Here is a 20334-nt window from a genome sequence, read left to right as displayed (position 1 = left end):
GTCACCAAAGGAAAGGGATCCACACTGCAGCTTTCAGACCAGCATCCAGCTTCCCTCTTCCTCTCCTGCTACCCACAGGGTTTGGGGAGTGGCAATTAGAGGTGGCAAGGCTGGGGTAGTTTGGGCAGGGGTGGCTGACTGCACACACAGGTGGTTTGCAATCAGGGCCTCTCTCAATCTGGGCTGCTGTCATTGCTAACGTGTGTACACAGCGGCAGATGGGATTCTTAGAGCTCTCCAGGTGAACCAGAGGTTTGGGTTGTTACACTCACCTGTCTTCTCCACTTCTCCCAGTCCACGCTCTGAGTGTGGGGAACTCTACAAGAAAACGAGATCAGAAAGGTACATCAGGGGGGCTTGTATTTTTCCAAGTCACAGACTAGTGGCCAGAGATTAAGATCACGCTGCAACAATATTTAGAATTTAATATTTGAAGCAATTCTAGCATTTAGAAACTGAGGGATTTCAAGCAGAAGACAGGCTTTTGGGCTCCTCTTTGGAGATGTGAACCTTAGAGTTTCCCCAGTGCCCCACATCTGGCTCCTGGAGACTGGAGCCCAAAGCCCCTGCAGCAGCTCTGACGATGTGACCTGCAAGGTGCAGGTGGGCTTCCCTTTTGGTAGACGCCTCTCCTGAGCTCACAGTTTCCTCCTGTCTCTTTTCCTTTCTCCTTATCCAGACCTAGAAACCCAGAATTCAGGAGGGAGAAAGCCAGACCAGTCCCTTGGAGAAACTGAGGGTAAGAAGATAAAGTCACATTCTGCACAAAGCTGGCGAGGGCACTGCTGTCCACACTCAGGGTTCCTTTTCAATATCTGGGGGCACCTGCATCATTTGAGGAGTTTAACCAAGACAAAGGAGCAGGAGAACCTCCGTGTATAGTGCAGCTCACTGGGAGAGCAAAAGTGTGGGGTCCTAGAATCTCTAGTCCTGGGAGGAGAGAATGGGTTCCAGACCCAGGCACAGAGAGAGCTGTGTGGAAAAGACCCCCCGATAGCAGTTGTCCCCTGTGGTCAAGACAGGAAGCTGGCCCCAGGTGATTCTGAGGGGTGAATCTGGGAGACTAAACCCTGGACATCTCTGCCCCACCACCCTCTACATTCTGCCAGATCTCCCCATTGGCCACACCTATCAGCAAGCCAAGAAGTCTGGTGAGGCAGCCTACCCAGGCCATGGGGACACGGCAGGCTGGAAAGGGAAAGAAAGCAGACTTCAAGAGGCAAATGACAGCTGTCTGGCCCAGCAGCTCTGCCTCCCTATATTGTCTTCACCCACCGGTCCACATCCATCAGGCTTCAAGCCAAAGCTAGCCAGTCCTGCAGTGTCCGGAGGCTGATTCCATCCCAATGATTATAAATTGGCACTGGGTGCTTGGTGTCCACCCTTTCTGTGACTCTGTTCTGCTGGCCTGAGCCTATGTGGCCTGCTCCGTTCTCCAGGAACCCATCTCCCAGCCCCACTCTGGCACCAGGAGCCTTATCTTTCCTGCCACCTCCCCAGCCTGTTCCTTTCCACGTACACCTTACAAATTCTTCTCACTGTTGAGCCAGGTTGTCCCTTTCCTGGAAAAACGGCCCAGCCCAGAACTCACAGAGATCCTGGAGCAGAGCTGCAGGGAACCCACAGTCACGGGGCTGACGCAGCAGTCACAGGGCCAGAGTGGGCAGCCTGGATGCTCCCTCCCCAGATCTCTTCTGGGAAAAGCAGCAGCCTGACAAGAGGCAGTCAGTCACATATAGGGTTTTGTGAAACCCTAAGCTAGAAGGAATCATTTCTTTAGTTTCTGTATTTTTTTTTTAATCGATGGAGAAGCTGAGGCCAGGAGAAGGGTGGGACTTGCAATGGTCACACAGCCAGAAAGCAGCAGAGTCAGTGGTGTGTTTGCCTGCTAGGTGGTCCCTTCTTCCTGGCCTGGGACAGATGAAGCCATGCTCATGTCAGGAGACTGGAGCTCAGCTGAGATTATTCACCAGCAACCTTCCAAGCAGGGCCAACCTTGAGTGCTTCCTTTGAGCCACACTAGGCTCTTCACTCCTCACCCCACCTCTCTGAGGCAGAACAGTCATTACGCCCATGCTACAGAGGAGGAAGCCGGGTCTGGAGAAGTTACCTCACAGGCCTAACTCACACGATAGGTGAGGGCTGGAACAGAGGCAGCTACGTTCCCAGTATGGCCAGAATATCAATGAGTGTCCCCAGCTAGTGTGCTTTCCTTCTCCACTGGGCCTCTGCTGGGTCCTCACAAGCATCGTCCCATTCAGTTTTAGTGGGAGAAGCAGAAGCCACATGGTGAATTAGATGCCTCCCGACCATTTTGCTCCATACACTGTTTCTTTCTTATTTTTTTAAATATACACTTTAAATTTTTACTTGGTACCTAATGATTGTACATATTTATAGAGCACAGTGTGATATTTCTTTTTCTTTTTTTGGTACTAGGGATTGAACTCAGGGGTGCTCTACCATGGAGCTATATCCCCATCCCCTTTTATTTATTTATTTATTTGTTTATTTGTTTGTTTTTTTAAATATTTATTTTTTAGTTGTAGTTGGACACAATATCTTTATTTTATTTATTTATTTTTGTGTGGTGCTGAGGATCGAACCCAGGGCCCTGCACATGCTAGGCGAGCGCTCTACCGTTGAGCCACAATCCCAGCCCCTTTATTTTTTATTTTGAGACAGGATCTCACTAAGTTGCTCAGGCTGGCCTTGAACTTGCAATCCTCCTGACTCAGTCTCCTAAGTCTTGGGGATTATAGGTATGTTCTACTACGTCCAGCTATGGTGTGATATTTCAACACATGTGTACCATGTATAGTGATCAGATCACAGTAACTGGCATATCCATCATCTCAAATATTTCTCATTTCTTTATCTTGGGAACATCCAAACTCCTCTCCACTATATTTCGAAATATACGATGAACTGCTGTCAACCCTAGTTACCCTGGAATGCTATAGAATACCCAGCCCCACCCCATACCCAGTAATTATCCTCTCTCCTTCCTCCCCCAACTTCTGCCCTCTTCCCAGCTTTTACTATTCTACTCTCTACATCTGTGAGATCAAGATTTTTAACTTTCACATATAGGTGAGAATGTGCGGTATCTGTCCTTCTGTCTCTGGCTTATTTTGCTCAACATAATGTCCTCCAGGCCTATCCATATTGTCACCAATGACAAAATTTCTTTCTTTTTATGGCTGAATAATATTCTACTTCCACACTTTTTCTCTGACTCTCTGTGGACCGTTCCCTAATGTCTCAGCCCATATGAAGTAGAAAGTTTGGGTTCATCCACCCATCCTGCCCAGTGCTCTTCCTGTGATATTTAAGGGGCTTCCACAGGCTTGATTGGGCCCTTCTGCCCCTGTCCAAGGCCCTGATCTCATATAAATGGTGGTAATATCCCCAGGTTATGGGGCAGCCAGGTCATCAGCCGTGCCCCCATCTTCTCCAACAAGGACTGTTGGGATGAAAGATTGATGAGTGAGCCGTCCTCACTGGTGAATTTTTAATTATGGAAGAAAGGAGACCCCAGCCCTCAGCCCAGCCCAGAACTCTGGGAGGAGGATTGTTGGATGTCATTGCTGTTAAAATTTCATCCACACTAACAGCAGCCATGGACCCTGCAGCTGAGCTTGTCTGTCCATATACAAAGGAGAAGGTGGGATGGGGAGGAATTGGTGGGATACCTCCAACTCCCAACCTGGAGTGACGTGGGGAATGCCAATCAGGATATTAGGAGGCCAAGGGCAGGTCTCAGTACAGGGCCCTGGGACAGGAGCCTGGGGTCATCCCAGCTGCCAATCTATGCTGCTCGCCTTCCTACTTTGCAGGTGACTGCACCTCTCACCCCGGATCCTCTTTCGGTCAACAAGCTGAGATGGGGCTGATCTCAGAGAGAGGTCCCAGGCTGGAGGTCCTGACCCCAGCCTCATGGAGACCTGGACAAGTACACTACTGCCCCAGAAAAGCAGGATGCCTGTGGGATTACCCCAAACCCAATTCCATCAAAAACCAAGAAAGAAAAAACAAGGCCTGGGTATGAATCTTGGCTCTAGCATTTTCTGAAGCAAGTCATTTTGATCTCCTAAGCCTCAGTTTTCTCCTCCACAAAATGGGAATGGAAATGGATCCTGGAGAGAGCTGTGGTGAAGATAAATGAGCAGACTATGGAAAGCACCTAGTGGTGCCCCTGGCACTTAGGAAGTTCTTAATAAACCACTATCACTAGGGAGAATGAACCACCAATTCTGTACTCAAATGACATAAACTAAAGAGATCTCACAAAGTATAAACGCAAAACTTGCAAGAAGGAATGGAGCAAGGAGCAAAGACAAAACAGCACCACCACAAAGACCCAGGTGAGGATTCCGAGGCCGGCTGGGGAGGGGTCACTTGGGTGTGGGGGTGGCAATCAGGTGAGGCTTCATGGAAAAGGAGGCCTGGATAACGCATCGCCAACATTTCCATCCTTTGCAAGGTCAGAGACTAATCTGCTTGTCTTTCACACTGAAGTCCCCTCTAGGAAAACTGGGTGGTAATGAGGTTCCAGTATGTACCTGGCTCTCTGGGATATCACTGTTTAGTCGCTAATACCGTGAGTCACAGGCTCTCAGGGGCTCCCTGGCTTTCCTAGTACAAGTCCCACCTCCCCAGAAATTTTCCCAGAATTGCTTCATCCTACATGAATCCCAGTATTTTCATGTGCCAGTTGCACCCAAGATTCAAACTGTGCCCTAAACAGGAGGCTTGAAAGAGAGAAGCCCTGGGTCTTGTGAGAGACTTGGCAAATACCAGCCCTTCTCTGGCTTGAACAAGAGTCCTCTAGAGTGAGCTCTTCGGGAGCACTAGCCTTTCAAAAAGCTTCCTAAATCAGACACGATGGTGGAAAATATTTGGGAATTGTTCCACGCTGTATCACCCCACCTCTATTTCTAAATATTCCACAGGCAATGAATACATCAAAGCTCTGATAAGGTCTTCAACACAAAGACCAGTTTAGTTTAACTTGACCCAGCCTTGCCCATTCTAACTTAACCTTGGATCATTTTTTGGAATAAACTAACATTCCTCAGTACACACACTGTGGGGAATGGGAATGGTAGCCTCAAAGATGTCTCAGATACCTTCCTGCTCTGTCATTCTCATTCAGAGATTCAATAAGAGCCTGAGGTGTGGAATTTCACCTCTGGGTAACTTTTCCAAAGTGTCTCTCTTTCATTTCTGGCCAAGATGTGAGGGCACCTCTTCCAGCTCTCAAGGTGGGCAGAATGCTGGAGTTTCCATCACAACAATCTTTGCGGTGCAATCGCAAGTGTCTCCTCTGCAGCAGACCATATGCTCTTGGGGGAGGACCATGCGTGGACACTAGGGTTTGACAGGCTTAGATCCTGAAACCCACATGTGTATTCAATTACTATTCTTACACGTGGAGGCAAAGTTGAAAATATAAAGTGAGCAGTCCGGCCTTGGCATGTACCCAAGGAGGACATCTTGAAATAGCTTACAGGGCTTTCCTGAATTGCTTGCGGGTGAAACATCAGCCCTGGTGGAATGAATGAATGAACGAATGAACAAATGAACTGCAAGACCTGGACAAGGGACTGCAAGTGTTAAGTAGAGAAAAAATGTACTAAGACAAAGCCCCGTGGTAGGTTTTGAATGATTCCCCTCTTCTGGGCTTTTTCTGCCTTATTTCCTGGAGAATGGGGACTAAGAAGTACAAGGACAACCCTTCCCCTCTCATTGGCATCTGCTAAAGTGGAGGTGAGATGACAAAGTGGGCTTCTTTTTGTCCTTAATAGAGCTGGCAGCGGCTTTAGTATTTCAAATAGCCTTCTGAAATCAGAATCCAAAGTGGAACATTTTTTAAAGTAAGTAATACCGGTGATATCAGTGTGGTTGCAGGAGGTGTCGCACCCCCCAGAGGCTCAGAGGTAGGGGTTGCAGGGAGGCCTTGGGGCAGAGTGCCACTTCAACCTGGGCCTTCTGGCTCCAGTGGGCCACCTGCCTTCCAGAGCAGTGAAGAGGCAGTCGGGCCCTGAGGGCACTGGCATAGCTAAGAAATGCAGTTTTTTCTGATTATACTTGATAATGCCACAGGGGCATTCAGAAAGGCTACACTCTGGGGACCCTACACTGTCATGGGCTTTGGAGATCTGGGTCAAGGGTGGGAAGGGATGGAGCCAGGGGGTGGCTGAAGGTAAGATTAGACAGGGTCAGGGCTGTCTCTGAGTGATGGGCTGCACCTGATGCCCACTAAGCTCCTGGATGGGAAGGCTCAGATTTCCATATTGTTTTCCCTCCTCGGTCAGGATTTGACGCAGATACCACTGGCTTGAGTTACAGAATCCGGCTCACAGCTTCCTGACCCCTGGCTCCTCAGGAGGCTTGTGGAGGGAGGGGGCGAAATTTCAGGAGGGGCTGGGCCCAGGGTGCATCTAGAGGGCTCAGAACAGGGTGGCCAGGACAGCACCTGGGGAGCCCCTCCCCACCCCTGACCCCACCAGGAGGTGCACCACCATGTGTAGAAGGACCCTTCAGTGGTGACCCTCTCCCCACTGCCACCCAGTGATAGTGAGGCACACTGCAGAAAACCCCTCCCAGGAGAAAGCCTGGGTTCAGTGTAAGCATCCTGTGCATATGACACCTCTCTAATGCCTGTGAAATTCTCTCTTGAGCAAGGAGAGCAGGTCTCCACGAACAGGAAGCGATCTCTCTCTAGAATTTAATAACAGCAGCAATCTGCCTCTTTAAAAAAAAGTTTTTGTTATTCCTTCCTCTTTATGACAGTGGTTACCATTTTGTCCATTTATGGTAAATAAAATGAGTTTAGTTTGGTTAGAAAAATAGTGAACTAAATTGAATAAAAAGATGAAGGCCTTTTCAGTACAGGTGATCTGATCTGGAGGTGTGGAGGGAGGCCTAGGGGTGACCAGAGTCTGGGAAACTCTCATCTAGCCCAACCTACCCACACCTCAGGTGGGTAAACTGATTCCCAGAAGAGAGGGGTGATGTCTAACCATACAAAGTCACTTAGTGGCCAGACAAAGACTGAAGAACCCAGGGCTGGGGAGCGAAGACTTTCCACTTGGTTGCCTGCGCTTTGTGAAGCCAGGATACGAAACCCTCCCTTAGGGTGGCCCTCACAGTGTGGGGAAGAGTGGGTTTTTAGATGCCTGGGAACTGGGGGATCTGGAGAGGCTGGAGCAGAGAGCAGTCACAGAATTGGTGTTCAGTGCTGGTGAAAGGATGGGTGGATGACAATTGGATGGTTAGAGAGGGGTAAGTGGAGAGATGGAGATGCAGATGGAGGGAGAAGGGGATGGAAGGCTGGGTGGAGGAATGGAAGGAAGGATGGATGGATGAGGAGATAAATGAATAAAGTTTCTGGCTGATCACTTGAGGCACCCCCTGCCCCACTTCACCTATCCAAGGGTATTTCCATTCCATTAGAGAACTAGCAGAGATTTCTCTAGGACTGAAGAATTAATGGTGGTATTTCAGATGCCATGGTAGACTGGTGGGGACAAAGGACCTTCCTCTGTTCCATTCTCTGCTCCTCACTCCACCAGTGAGACATTGAGCCCAAGGTGAACACCACAACCCAGAGAGCCCAGAGTCTTCATTCCCTGACCTTGGATGAGCTGCCTCCCTACTCTGAGCCTCAGTTTTCCATTATTTCAGGGGGAGTGTGTGGCTCCCCCAAGGCCTGCCAAACACCAAGCCACCCCGATGCTGATGACAGGCTCTGAACTGTCAGTGGGCCTTGGCTTCTCTAAGAGGTGAGCCCTTCTCTCCAAAGAGATGTGTAAGACAGACAGACAAGCAGGCAGATCCCAGGGACAGCACTGGGTTGGGCTCCATCTCCCTTTGCCTTTGGAGCAGAAAGGCTGGTGACATGAGGTCAAGTCCACAGTCCCTAAGAGATGTATCCCTTCAGGTACAAGATCACAATAAAGAGGCACAGAATGACAAATATGACATGGAAGAGGCAGGAAGGATAGGATAGGCTCCAGGGTCAGCCAATCCTGGGTTCAAACCCTCTCTAGCTCATTGGGCTGTTGTGCACGGCCGGGCTCAGCAGACCCTCCTAGTGTGTGAACTTTGAGGGGGACAGTCTGGATCTCGCTCCTTAGGATCTTCCCCAGGTGGGTAACATGGGGTGGTGTCTTCTCACATCCACATGTTGACTGAGCATGTAGAATGTGCCAGGCCCTACACTCTGAGGACTCGGTGGTGAGCCAAGGCAGCCCAGTGTCTGACCTTGTGCACCTTACAGTCTGATGATCATTTAACAAATGGTCACTCAAGTAAATGTGAAAAGTTTCTGAGACAGGAAACCTAGAGGGAGACTGGGAGCAGTGTGGTGGCCGGACTGCTGTCCAGGCAAGACACAAAAGACACAATGGTGGCCTGGCCTGAGTGGTGGCCACAGAGTGAACAGCAGCCAGGAAAAGCCCTCCTCCAAGCTCTGGAAGGTGACTGGAATGCAGGCAAGTGAGGGATGGGAAACCCAGCAGGACCTCCTCAGCCCCTCAGTGAGTCTCTTACAGCCCCCAAACTCAAGAGCCCCTCCTCTCCTGAGCCTCAGCACAGGACAGCTTCCCTGGAGCAGGATACCCATGCAGTAGTTAAGGCAATGACTTTCACAATTCCAATCCAGGGACTTTACAGTCTTTCCCCCTTTCACAACCTATCTTACATTTGATCCTCACATCAACTATCAACATAGGAGAATTCCAAACCCCAACCTCTTTCTTGACTCCCTATGAAACATAAAAACAGTCATCGTAATAACTAGTAGTGGAGCTGATTCCCCTATTCAAGGCAGGTCCATTCTGTAGTCTCTGTGAACACTGAATTAGTGAACACCGAACCACCCGCTCCCCCGGGAAGTACAAAGCTGGCTTCCTGAGAGCCCCTGATCACCACGTTTTCATCAACTGATTGATAACCTTACTTCATGCATTTTCCTATGTAAAGACACCTTATTTACTATCTATTATTGATTCCTTAACACTGAATTTACAGCCGAGCGGGCTAGCACACATGCCCGCGCAAAGCCTTTTCCACACGTGGATTTCTGTATGAGACACACAGCCGCCTTCTCGGCTGAGCAACACAAGGATGAACTCAGCAAGGCACTTGGGGTCCACATGGAACAGCTAGATCATCAACAGCAAGCACCAAATGTGACAATCACGGCACCAGATAGAGCGCCAAAGCACACGTGCTTCTCATTGGAGCAGAAACACGGAGGCAGAGCGCTGCCTGGGTCAGGCCAGCTGGGAGCGTGCAAGCCGGGCGCCTTGACTTTTTCACTCTGCGCATGTTCACAAATGACCATGAAAGCATCACGAATATTGATTTTAGGGTCACAAATAATCCTATTAAGCAGGTGAGTTTGCAAATACAGACTCTGCAAATGACGAGGATGGGTGTGCTGGCATTCATTTTTTGGGGGCTTTCAACGAGGCACATGCCTCTCGAGTGCTGGGGAGTCCAGGGCACTCTGTGAAATTCATTTTCTTGCGTGCACAGTGTTGTGCTGCCTTGCCACATGCATGGTTTCCCCCATCCCCATTCTCCCTGTCCTGTGAGTAGGGACTCTTGTTTTCTTGGGGAAGAAGGAGGAAGATTTGGTTGCAAGGATCCCACAGGGGGAAGTGGTGGAGCAGCCAGCTAAGCTCCATCCCTCTAGGCGTTACCTGCACGTCTTCATTCTAAAAACTGTTTTCATACCAAAGTTCTTAAAACTGTTTATTTCCCACTTACTGCCAAGTAAGCAGTTCAGCTCACAAACTATATTAATCCCTGGCATAAATTCATTTAAACAAAATATTGCCAAGCAACGCAAAAGCAGAAATCCTCTTACAACCCACATGGGTATCGATGCTATGCATAGACAGAGGACTGAGCCTCTTAGCGTTGGACTGTATATTCACCCAAATCCTCGAGCACAGGCTCCAGGCAGTGCTGGAGGGAAGCCACCAGAACAAGCCCCTCGGCCTAGGAACAGACTGACCACTGGCCTTGCGTGGCTGCAAGTGAAGGTCGCTGCTCTTTGCTTGTGGGTTTGACTAAGTCTGATGGACGGTGGAGGGTAATGCTTAAGTGCAACCGCTTTAATGATAACAGTTTTATAAGTTTGGCTAACTTCCCGGAGCCCCAGCTTTCTCATCTGTAAATCAGTTTAGGGGAACTTAATGCTATTCATATTATTATTATTTATACAGCACTGCAAACTTTATAAAGCACTCTCCTGTCCAGTGGTGGACTCCACTTTCCTCCAATTGAGATGATCCCAATTTAGAGATGAGGTGAGCAAGGCTGGAAGGGGGTGGGGAACTGCTTGCTGGTTGCATCACACAGCCTGCCAGAGGTGGAGCTGGGATTGGAACCCATGTCTCTCATCTCCCAATGGCACAGTCTAATGGTCGACTCCCTCAGGTAAGGAAAGAATAGTTTCTTCCTTTGAATGTCTCAATTCCAAACTGGAACCATTTCAGAACTAATCAAGCAGAAAAGGAGCGGGGAAGTGGTATGAGCCCAGACTCTCAAACACCCAACTTGGATTTGCAGCCTGACGGTATGCTCTTAAGCAAATTGCTGCTCTATGTCTCAGTCTCCTTATTTGGGAATTTGTAGAATAGTACCTGGCAGCCAGGTGGTTGCAGGATGAAGCAGGGCAATATCTGTAAAGTGCTTAGCATGGGGGGGTGGTGTACTTAGTAAATGCTATATAAATATCTGTCAAATTTTGTTAAAAAAATTAAACTAGATATAAATCAGAAGAGGAAAGCATTTGTAGAATTTGTTGTTACTCAACACTTTCTGTTTCTTAATTCCGTTGAACTGCAGGTTGATATGCTGTAGTTAACATTACCATTAATCACCAAGCCATAGGCCCATTATTCTTGTCTTTAGGAACTTTAAGTAGGAAGGAATCCACAAAATAACCCTGCATGCGTATATTATGAATCCATTTTACAGATGAGGAATCCCTAGGCTCAGAGAGGGAGAAGTGACTTGCCCAAGGTCACAGAGCTGCCAAGTGAGAGAGCCAGGGCCCAAATCCAGCTCTACCAGCTCCATGGTCTGTGCTCCTCATCACTTGGTGGGCCCGTGCCATGGACAAAGGCTCAGTCACTAACTAAGCCTTGGTATGGTCTCTCCAGTGTCACTGGGCCCCTTTGCTGCGGTGGCTCAGGGAAAGTGAGGCCCATCTCTGCTCCCCTGGCCAGCTCTCCCTGTGCTGCCTGGCTGGGGGGCACAGAACTGCTGGGAGGGCATCTGAGGACAAGCTAATGGAGAGAGCAATGTCTTTTTGTGACTTTGGATCAGGCCCTCAAGAGACGGTGGCTGAGTCAGAGCTCCCTCAAACTGAAGAGGATAAAAAGCAAAGATATGCAGGGCTGGATGGGACCAGTGACTCTGAGCAATAGGGGACAGGGATGGGAGTCCTCGCTTAGCCACTTCCCCACTGTACGATCTCAGACAACTGACTTAACCTCTCCTTATCTGCAAAACAGAAAATCGAATAGCTACTTCATTGTGCTCCTGTGAACTTGAACACCCATAGATGTTTTTCTCTACCCTGCCCACACACTTCTACACACTTCTACTTCCCAGGCCAGGTTGCTGTCCATTGGTGGAATACAGCAGATACAATTTCTTCCACCCTGGACTTGCCACCACTCCCAGAAACAATATTTCTCTTACCCAAGTCTCATCCTGCTGGAAATCTATGAGTAATGGTTCATTCTTTGAAGTTAACATGTTCTAATTTGTCAATGGACATAGACCAAGAAATGAACCTATCAGTCACTAATGTTTTAGTGTGAATTTGTTCAAAATCAAATACATCCTTTCCTGAAGGCAAGATACAGGGATGGGGATTTAAATGAAGAGTATGATACTGAAGTAGTGGGTGCTTTCAGAGATTAGCAGGGTGGGCAAGAAGAACTATGTACCTGCCAGGGAAGGTGAACTAACTTTACCTTTCACATTCTAGCACATTCTGAAATAATAACCCTGAGCATCAAAGCTTAGACAATGTGCATCTTTAGACATCTGACAGGAGCTCCACAAGATACCCAGCCCAGCCTCCAAACTATCATTGAGACAGGGCAGCCTTCAGAGGTTGTCCACCCAACAGTCATTGTCTCCTCCTTCTTCTCCATGTTGCCAAAACCTAACAGAGGCAAGAAATGCCCAGTACTCTTTACCCTAAAGTCCCTTCCATCTCAAGATGCTCCTTGAATCCATACTAGCTAGTAAGACTTTGGCTAGAAGGATCCCAAGAAAGATTTCCCTCCCCAGTCTAAAACAGAGATGTGCAAGGAGAGCCCTTCCCTCCGTCTCCTCGCTTCCCATCTTTGGATGCTGCTCTGTGGGAGATGAGACTTAAAGCTGTGGAAGCCACTTTGCAACCATGAGGCTGACACAATGAGATAGCATTTGGGTTCTTCCTGAATCAATGCTGGAACACTGATTCAGAAACACAACTGTAGTAAGTTTATGAGTCACAACATTGCTTCAGAACACAACAGTAATAAGTACTCCCAGGTACTTATTACTTTAGTACTTCCATGCTCTGCTACCTATAGGCATAATGCTCCTAAGTGCTGCACAAGGCAACTCAGGTGATGTGACTTGTTTACACCGGAGTCACTGTTAGTCGGTGGCAGCTGCTTGGTGAGACCCTAACTTCACTGGTTCTAATACCTGTTACATCCCAAGGCAATACTGTCCAACTCAGCCTGGGACACAGCCTGAGGGGGTGGCCCAAGCTAAAACTTCACTCAGGAAATGTACTTTTAAAGCCTCTCAAAGATGTCCCAAGCCATTCCCAACCAACTGCACCATTTCCCTGATATCAAAGAGCCCCAGGATCCTCTCTCTGGGGCTGTAGGGAAACTATGTCTTGGCAGTGAGTCACAGTGACATTGAAAAAACATAAAGTACATCACCTTGGTGGCCTCTAATCATAGGCTTAGAGAGCTAAGAGCCTAGAACAAGCCATTTAAGTCATACCCCTGCCTTCAGAGGAGTGACTGTCCTTTTCAAGAAAGAAGAACACTTGAACACCTCCTGTACCCTGATACTATGACAGACAACCAGAAGGGACTCCCACCTGCCTCCCTAAGTCCCTGGTACCATGAGCCTCTGCACATCCAAAACTCCATTAAGAGGTCATACTTTCAGTTTAGGGCTTTGCCCACTGCCAAAACACTAATCTCCCCTCCCTTCCCGAGAAGGAGCCCTGGATGACTTTCTGGAGAGACAGGTTGGGTGGGAGGCTCTATCCCAAGTATAACCAGGGCTTTTTGTTCATATGATCAGAGGTTGGGTGGGGTGTCAGGGAACACAACAGCACAGAATCAGCTTGAGGCTGTCACAGAAAAAAAGGACAGGATCCACATGGGAGGCTGTGGCTTCAGGGACCCTTGAGTTGAATGGGAGGGGGAGTGGTCCTGCAGGATAGAAGATAGCACCTCTGACACTCATAGGGCCATAAGGTAAATGTCAGCAGGAATCAGGTAACTGGAGTGGGTGGTCCTGGCCCCTGTATGGGAGGTGTCAGGGAGAGGTGGGGCCTGGGAAGATGCCAAGATTTCTCTGCCTCTGCTCAGGGTTGTAATGAGCTTCTAATTGTCCACAGAAGTCAGAAACCAAAGTTTTCACATAGTGTCTTCTAATTTGAAGACGGTGGTAATTAATTCCAGTTTAAAATTCTGGGAGGAATAACGTCATGCACACATAATTAAACACATGTCCACAGAATTAGCCCAAGGACCCCCATTTGGAATTTAGGGTTTCAGTAGTTATGAATGTTGCAGGGGGCTGGGGTGGTGGCTCAGTGATAGAGCGCTTGTCTAGCATGTTTGGGGCACTGGGTTGAATTCTCAGAACCACATATAAATAAATAAAATAAAGGTCCATTAACAATTAAAAAAAAGAATGTTGCAGGCCCCATAATCAGCAAACATCTCTAAAGACTATGGGCATTTCCCCTGGTGCCACCGATGGCACCCTGAGGATACGAGGCAATACCACTTTCTGGTTGGGAGATGTCTACAGTGGCGAAGTAGCCCATCCTGCCCTGTGCCAAGAGACACACTCAGACTCTGAGGAATAGTACCTGCTCCCACCTCCCTGCTCCGTATTCTGAACACCCTGGGTTGTGGGGAAAGACAGGAGGCAGCAGTCCAAATGGTCTGCCCCAGCGTGGCCCTGGTGGAAATCCCACCAGCACCCCCAGGCAGTATTTTGCACATGACAATGACAGCATCCACAGACATCTGTTCATACAGGCCTGCTCCTGCGTGATCAGCATGGTGCCCTGTGGGTCACATTCATCAGTCTCTGCCAGCTTTGCCATGACCAGGTGAGGCCACCTCAGCAAATGGTCCCCCAGGGGGTGTTTATCAAGTGCTCCCTGGCCTTGGCTCAAAGTGATTCCTGCCAGCAAGGGCTAGAAAGGCAGCAGCGGTGACAGCTTCAAGAGTCACTCCCAGGCCTTCCTGCTGAGACTTTAAGGGACATAGGCCGGGGACGGAGGACCCCTTAGGGCCACCCAAATGGGATCCTGGGCCTCAAATCTGGCACAAGTGCTCAGAGACAGACACTCTGCCACTTGGCAGCTGGGTGACCTCCTTCGCCTTCAGCCTTCTACGAAGGGGATAAATATGGTGGCCTGCCGACTCCATGGGGGTCAGGATGCGGAAGAGCCTGGCAGTGATGTGCTGTTCCTGTATAAAGGTCATTGTCTTCTCCTGGGGCCCACGAACATCAGCTCTCCAGCTCTTGCCAACAGAGTGACATGTTGCGTCACTCATCCAAGCACTCCCTGCCCACTAAGTGCCAGGGACCTGCAGACAGGAATGTGAGGTGACAGCAGGGCAGGCTGGGCTACCTCCCAGAAGCTGCAAAGCCTCTCATCTTGGGGCTGCTCTTGAAGGGCTGGCTTCATGCTGGAACTTCCTTCCTAGGCTGCAGAGGCCAGGAGAATTTGCCCACTCAGGCCAAGGGGTCTGCAAGTTGGAGACCACAGGGGAGGCCAGAAAGAATTTCTAGAGACAGGGATTGTTCTAAAAGGCAAATCTGGTCCATTGCTTCCCTGATGGACCAGATTAAGTCAAATACAGTTGTCCCTCAGTAACATGTGGGGGGGCAGGTTCCAGGACCCCTGCAGATACCAAAATCCATGGGCACTCAAGTTCCCTTATGGAACTTCAATTCCAGCCGACAGATTTACCTTCCCATCTGCAAAAAGCTAAAAATGGGCAAACTACATGAAAAGACAGTGGGTTTGCCAGATCCTGGGCATGAGACAACAATAGTCAACAATAACTGAGGTCAAGAGATGAGGCCTGTGACTGCCCCAGCTCACTGCCTTGAGAGAGCTTCCAGATCGTGGCCTGGGGAGGGGCCCCCAGTGGAGACTAGCAGACTTTCTGAGTGGGGCAGAGCTAAGAGTCCAGGACAGAGCACTGGAGGGGAGAGGGCTGCACAGAGAGAACCCTGGACACTTGCCCAGGGCCCTAGAATATTCAGTGGAGAGCTACATACTTCCCTAATAGGGTGAGGAAGCTGTCCAAGGCCAGGAAGAGGACGAATGGAAGGGACTACAGGGAGCAAGGCCGGGCACTCAGGGCTGGAAAAAGTGCCTATCACCATCAAGCAGACCAGAAAACCTCAAGATTCATGAGAGATTAATTCGAGTACAGTTGTCCTTCAGTAACATGGGGGTCAGGTACCAGGACCCCCACAGATACCAAAACTCATTGACGCTCAAGTCCCTTACCTGGTATCTGCATGGAACCGATGTGCATCCTCCTACAAGCTTTAGATCATGTCTAGATGACTTAGAATATCTAATACAGTGTAAATGCTGTATAAACTGCTGCCACACAGTATTTACTTATGGAATAATGATAAGAGAAGGTGGTATGTTAACATACGGTTTGGATCTGAAATGTCCCCAGAGACTCATGGTTTGGTCTCCCATGCAGCGATATCCAAAGGTGGAGCTTTAAGGAAGTGACTGGATCACGAGGGCTCTGACCTCTCAGTGGAGTTATCCACTGGTAGCTGAATGGACTATTGAGATGTGGGAACCTAGCTGGAAGAAACAGATCACTGGGGAGTGTCCTTGGGGACAATATCTTGTCACTGGCCCCTCCCCCCTCAGTTCCTGGGATGCTAGGAGCTCACACCTTTCCTTTGCCATGCCCTTCCACTGTAACGGTCTGTCTCACCTCAGGCCCGCCCCACTGAAACCTCTGAAACCATGAGTCAAAAGAAATCTTCCCTCCTCCAAGTTGTTCTTGTCAGGTATTTTGGTCACAGCAACAAAAAGCTGACTAACGCAGTACATGTTCAACAAATATGAAATTAAAAAAAAAATTTTATCTATGGCTGAATCCATGGAGACAGAGGGCTGACTGTACTCAGAAGAGTTTTGACTTAGCACTGAGGAACAGTTAGCCCTATGTTGAGCACGGCTCTGGTCCTACCTAGCAAATGTTAAAAGCAAGATCCAGGGTAGGGTATTGATCAGTGGCAGAGCAGTTGCTTGGCATGTCCAAGGTCCTGGGTTCAATTCTCAGTAGACATGTGCGCATGTACACACACACACACACACACACAACCAGAAAGGGGAAAAACAAAGCCACAAGACCCCAAAGAATAGAACTGCTTCCAAGTAGCAGTTCTATTCCTATACAAAACTCAAGAATCCTTAATGGAAAGCAAAACTGCATTACCCTCAACAATGTGAAATACACAGGGTCTGACACCTAACATAAAAATCACCAGGCATGCAAAGAAGCAGAAAACTGCAATCACCCTGAGACAATAAACGAATTAATAAAACCTGACCCAGAACTGATACAGTTGTCAGAATTGTTAGATAAAGATATTGTAATAGTTGTTTTAACTATATCCTATTGTTTCAGAAAGTTAAGTGGAGACATGGAATATATATTAAAACACACACACACACACACACACACAGTGAACTGCTAGCAGTAAAAACTACAATGTGTGGCATGAAAAGACATGGACGGGGTCCGCAAAGGAAAGTGTCTACTGCAGAAGGAAAGATTAGTGAAGTCCAAGATGGCAAGACAAACCATCCAAGAGGAAACAGAGAGGATAAACACCTGAAAAGGTCATCAAGTGAGCTTTAAGTGGCCTAACAGCCTAACGTCGGTGCAGATGGAGCTCCCATAGGGGAGGAAAAAGAAGAGGTAATGCAGACAAAAGTTCCCAAATTTGACAGAAAAAAAAGATAAAACAAGATTAAGAAGCTCAAAGAACCCTCTACCACACAAGAAGCATTAAAAAAAAAACTATACCAGGGCTGGGGTTGTGGCTCAGTGATAGAGTGCTTGCCTAGCATGTGTGAGGAGGACTGGGTTCAGCACCACATAAAAATAAATAAATAAAATAAAGATATTGTGTCCATCTACAACTAAAAAATATTTTAAAATAAATAAATAAAGGTATTGTGTCCATCAGCAACTAAAAATATTTTTTTTTAAAAAACTATACCATGACTCATTACAAATTACTCAATGCAATAAAATCTTAAAAGTAACAAGAAAAAGTGCTTTATGATAAAACAAAGATAACGATGGATTTCTCATCAAAAACAATGCCAGTGAGAAGACTTTGGAATATCTTTAGATGAAAAGAAAATGTAAATCTACTAGTGAACAATATTTTCAAAACCAAAGGGAGAATAAAGGCATTTTGAGAGACACAAGACCTAAAAGAACTCATCACCAGCAGATCCACACTGTAAGTTGAAGGAAGTCTCTAGGATGGAAGGAAAATGACAGATGGGAATATAGATCTTCACAAGAAACAGAGGGCATTAAAAAACAGCAGCAACATGGCACAGATTAAAAAAAACCTTAAAAATTACTCAAAACTTAAAAAAAAAAGATGGGCTGTTTAAGCAAAAATAATAACATAGCAGCATGGTATTAAAATATGCAAAAATAAAATATATGGCAATAGTGGTACAAAGGTCAAGAGGAGGAAAAGTAGGAGTATACTATCATGAGGCACAGTGCACGTGAAGTGGTTTAGTATCACTTCAAAACAGAATTGATAAGGTAAAGAGCTATTCTACAGATCCAGAACACACCACTAGAATAAGAAAGAACTAGAGTTAGTAAGCTAACTAAATAAATGAAATAGAATCATGAAAATTATTCAATTAATCTAAAAGACAGAAAAAAAGAAAGGGAAAGGAACAAAGAACGGATGAGACAAATAGCAAGATCTGACAAATCTAGACAAAGTTAGAGACAAATAGATTTAAAGTTAACCCTATTGATGATCTCAATAAATGTAAGTGGTCTAAGCCCCTAATTAAAAGGCAGAGACTTTATTGAGGTACATAAAGGTAGAATTCACTCTGGCATGTTTATCTACATATGTAGCATAATTTGGTCAATTTCATTCTGCAGTTCCTCCCTTTTCCCATCCCTCCTCTCTTCCCCTGTCAATTCCCTTCCTCTACTTCACTTATCTCCTTTCTGTTGTTATGGCCTCCCCCCCCACCATCTGTAGGAAAGATGCCTACATCTGTCACTAATAAAATGCAAATTAAAACCATAATAAGGTAGTGCAGTGGCACGTGCCTGTAATCCCAGTGGCTTGGGAGGCTGAGGCAGGAGGATTCCGAGTTCAAAGCAGCCTCAGCAACTTAGTGAGGGCCTAAGCCACTTAGCAAGACCCTGTGTCTAAATGAGATATAAAAAGGGCTGGGGCTGGGGCTCAGTGGTTCAATGTTCCTGTGTTCAATCTCTGGAAACAAAAACAAACAACAAAAAGCCTCACAATGATGGTTGGGGTTAAGGGTCAGTTAGCCCCTGGGTTCCACCTCCAGCATTGAAAAGCAATAAAAACAAAAACAAACAAAAAACATCACAATTAGATACACTACCAAAGAATTAGAATGACTCAAAAGACCAACAATGCCAAGTGTTGCTAAGAAGGTGAAGCAAGAGGATTCTCATATACCATTGGTGGGAATGTAAAATGGTGCTGCTACTTTGGAAACCAAGTAAGCAGTCTCTTAAAAAGTCAGGCATGCATCTGTGATATGATCTATCCATTCCACTCCTCTTTACCTCAGGAGAAATGGAAGTATATATCCACACAAAGATTTATACACAAATGTTCAGAGCAGCATTATGCATAATATTCCCCAAACAGAAATAACCCAGTTGCCCATCAACAGATGAATGGATAATAGTGGCATATGCCAGCTATGGAATACTACTTAGTAACAAAAAGAAAGTACAGACATATGCTATGACAGGGAGCAATATTAAAATAATAATATATTGTGAGTGGAAAAAAACAAACCAAAAAAAAATTTTACTAATGATATGACTCCATTTATATAAACCTCTAGCACATGCAAACTTGTAATTTAAAGAGACAGAAGGCTGATTAGTAATTGACTGGACAAGGGACCTAGAAGCAACAGGAGTGGGGAGGGGGCCACAAAGACACAAGTAAACATCTGAGGTGACACATGTCTTCCTTATTGATAGTAGTGATGGTTTTATATGACAATATTTGCCAAATTGCATACTTTAAATAAATATATGCAACTAGTCATATGTCAGTTACATCTTCGTACAGCTTCTAAAAATTTAAGCAACTAAAATAATCTCTTCAGAGGTCTGCACTATGCTTATGCTGTTGCCCAGATGCCTACAGGAGGCTGCAAGACCCTGGGAGGACAAGCTGGTGCCCTGTTATCTCCAGCCTTGCCACGGCTAATCCCCAGGCCACCCTGTCCCCACCTCCCCACCAGACCTCATGTGCCACCATCCAGCCAGGCTCACCTTCTACTTCCCCCAAGGATGTGTACACAGTCTTGTCACTAGGCTTTTATATCTGAGGTTCTCTTTGCCAAAAACCCCCCTTCCACATCCAAATTCACGAGGTATCCCCAGCTCATCCCTTAGTTCTGGAAACCTCATTCTTTATACACCAGGAATCACGCTTATCAGTTTGTATCATAATCATTCAATTGATCTCTTATAGGAGGTTCCAAATCAGTGTTGATTAAAAGATTACCATCCTATCCCCTGAGCTCTGTAAGTCCAGACACCGAAGTCTGATCAATTTACTCTATAATCCCCAGCACCATGTACATGCATAGAGAATTTATTATGTAAGCCACTCTACAATGACTGACTCATTTAATCTCTAAAGCATTCTCACAAGGTAGAAACAATTATTACCCCACTTTTCTGATGAGAAAACTGTAGCTCAAGGAGGTTAATTAAC

General features: G+C 47.0%; 1 protein-coding gene across 8 annotated transcripts in view; it reads right to left on the bottom strand.

Moving 5' to 3' along the window:
• Window positions 1-20334, bottom strand: part of Atp2b2 (ATPase plasma membrane Ca2+ transporting 2) — a 351907-nt gene that overhangs the window by 272812 nt on the left and 58761 nt on the right. For all 8 annotated transcript variants that reach the window (XM_058572956.1, XM_046425452.2, XM_058572950.1 and 5 more), the window contains exon 2: window positions 273-318. The gene's annotated coding sequence lies outside the window, so the exon portion shown is untranslated. The remainder of the gene's footprint in view (window positions 1-272; window positions 319-20334) is intronic.

Source organism: Marmota monax, unplaced genomic scaffold, assembly GCF_021218885.2.
Source record: "Marmota monax isolate L192 unplaced genomic scaffold, Marmota_monax_Labrador192_F-V1.1 WCK01_AAM20220418_F8-fsc00028, whole genome shotgun sequence".
NCBI lineage: Eukaryota > Metazoa > Chordata > Mammalia > Rodentia > Sciuridae > Marmota > Marmota monax.
The sequence above is the reverse complement of the archived record's forward strand: the minus strand, read 5'-3'. Positions and strand labels throughout refer to the sequence as shown.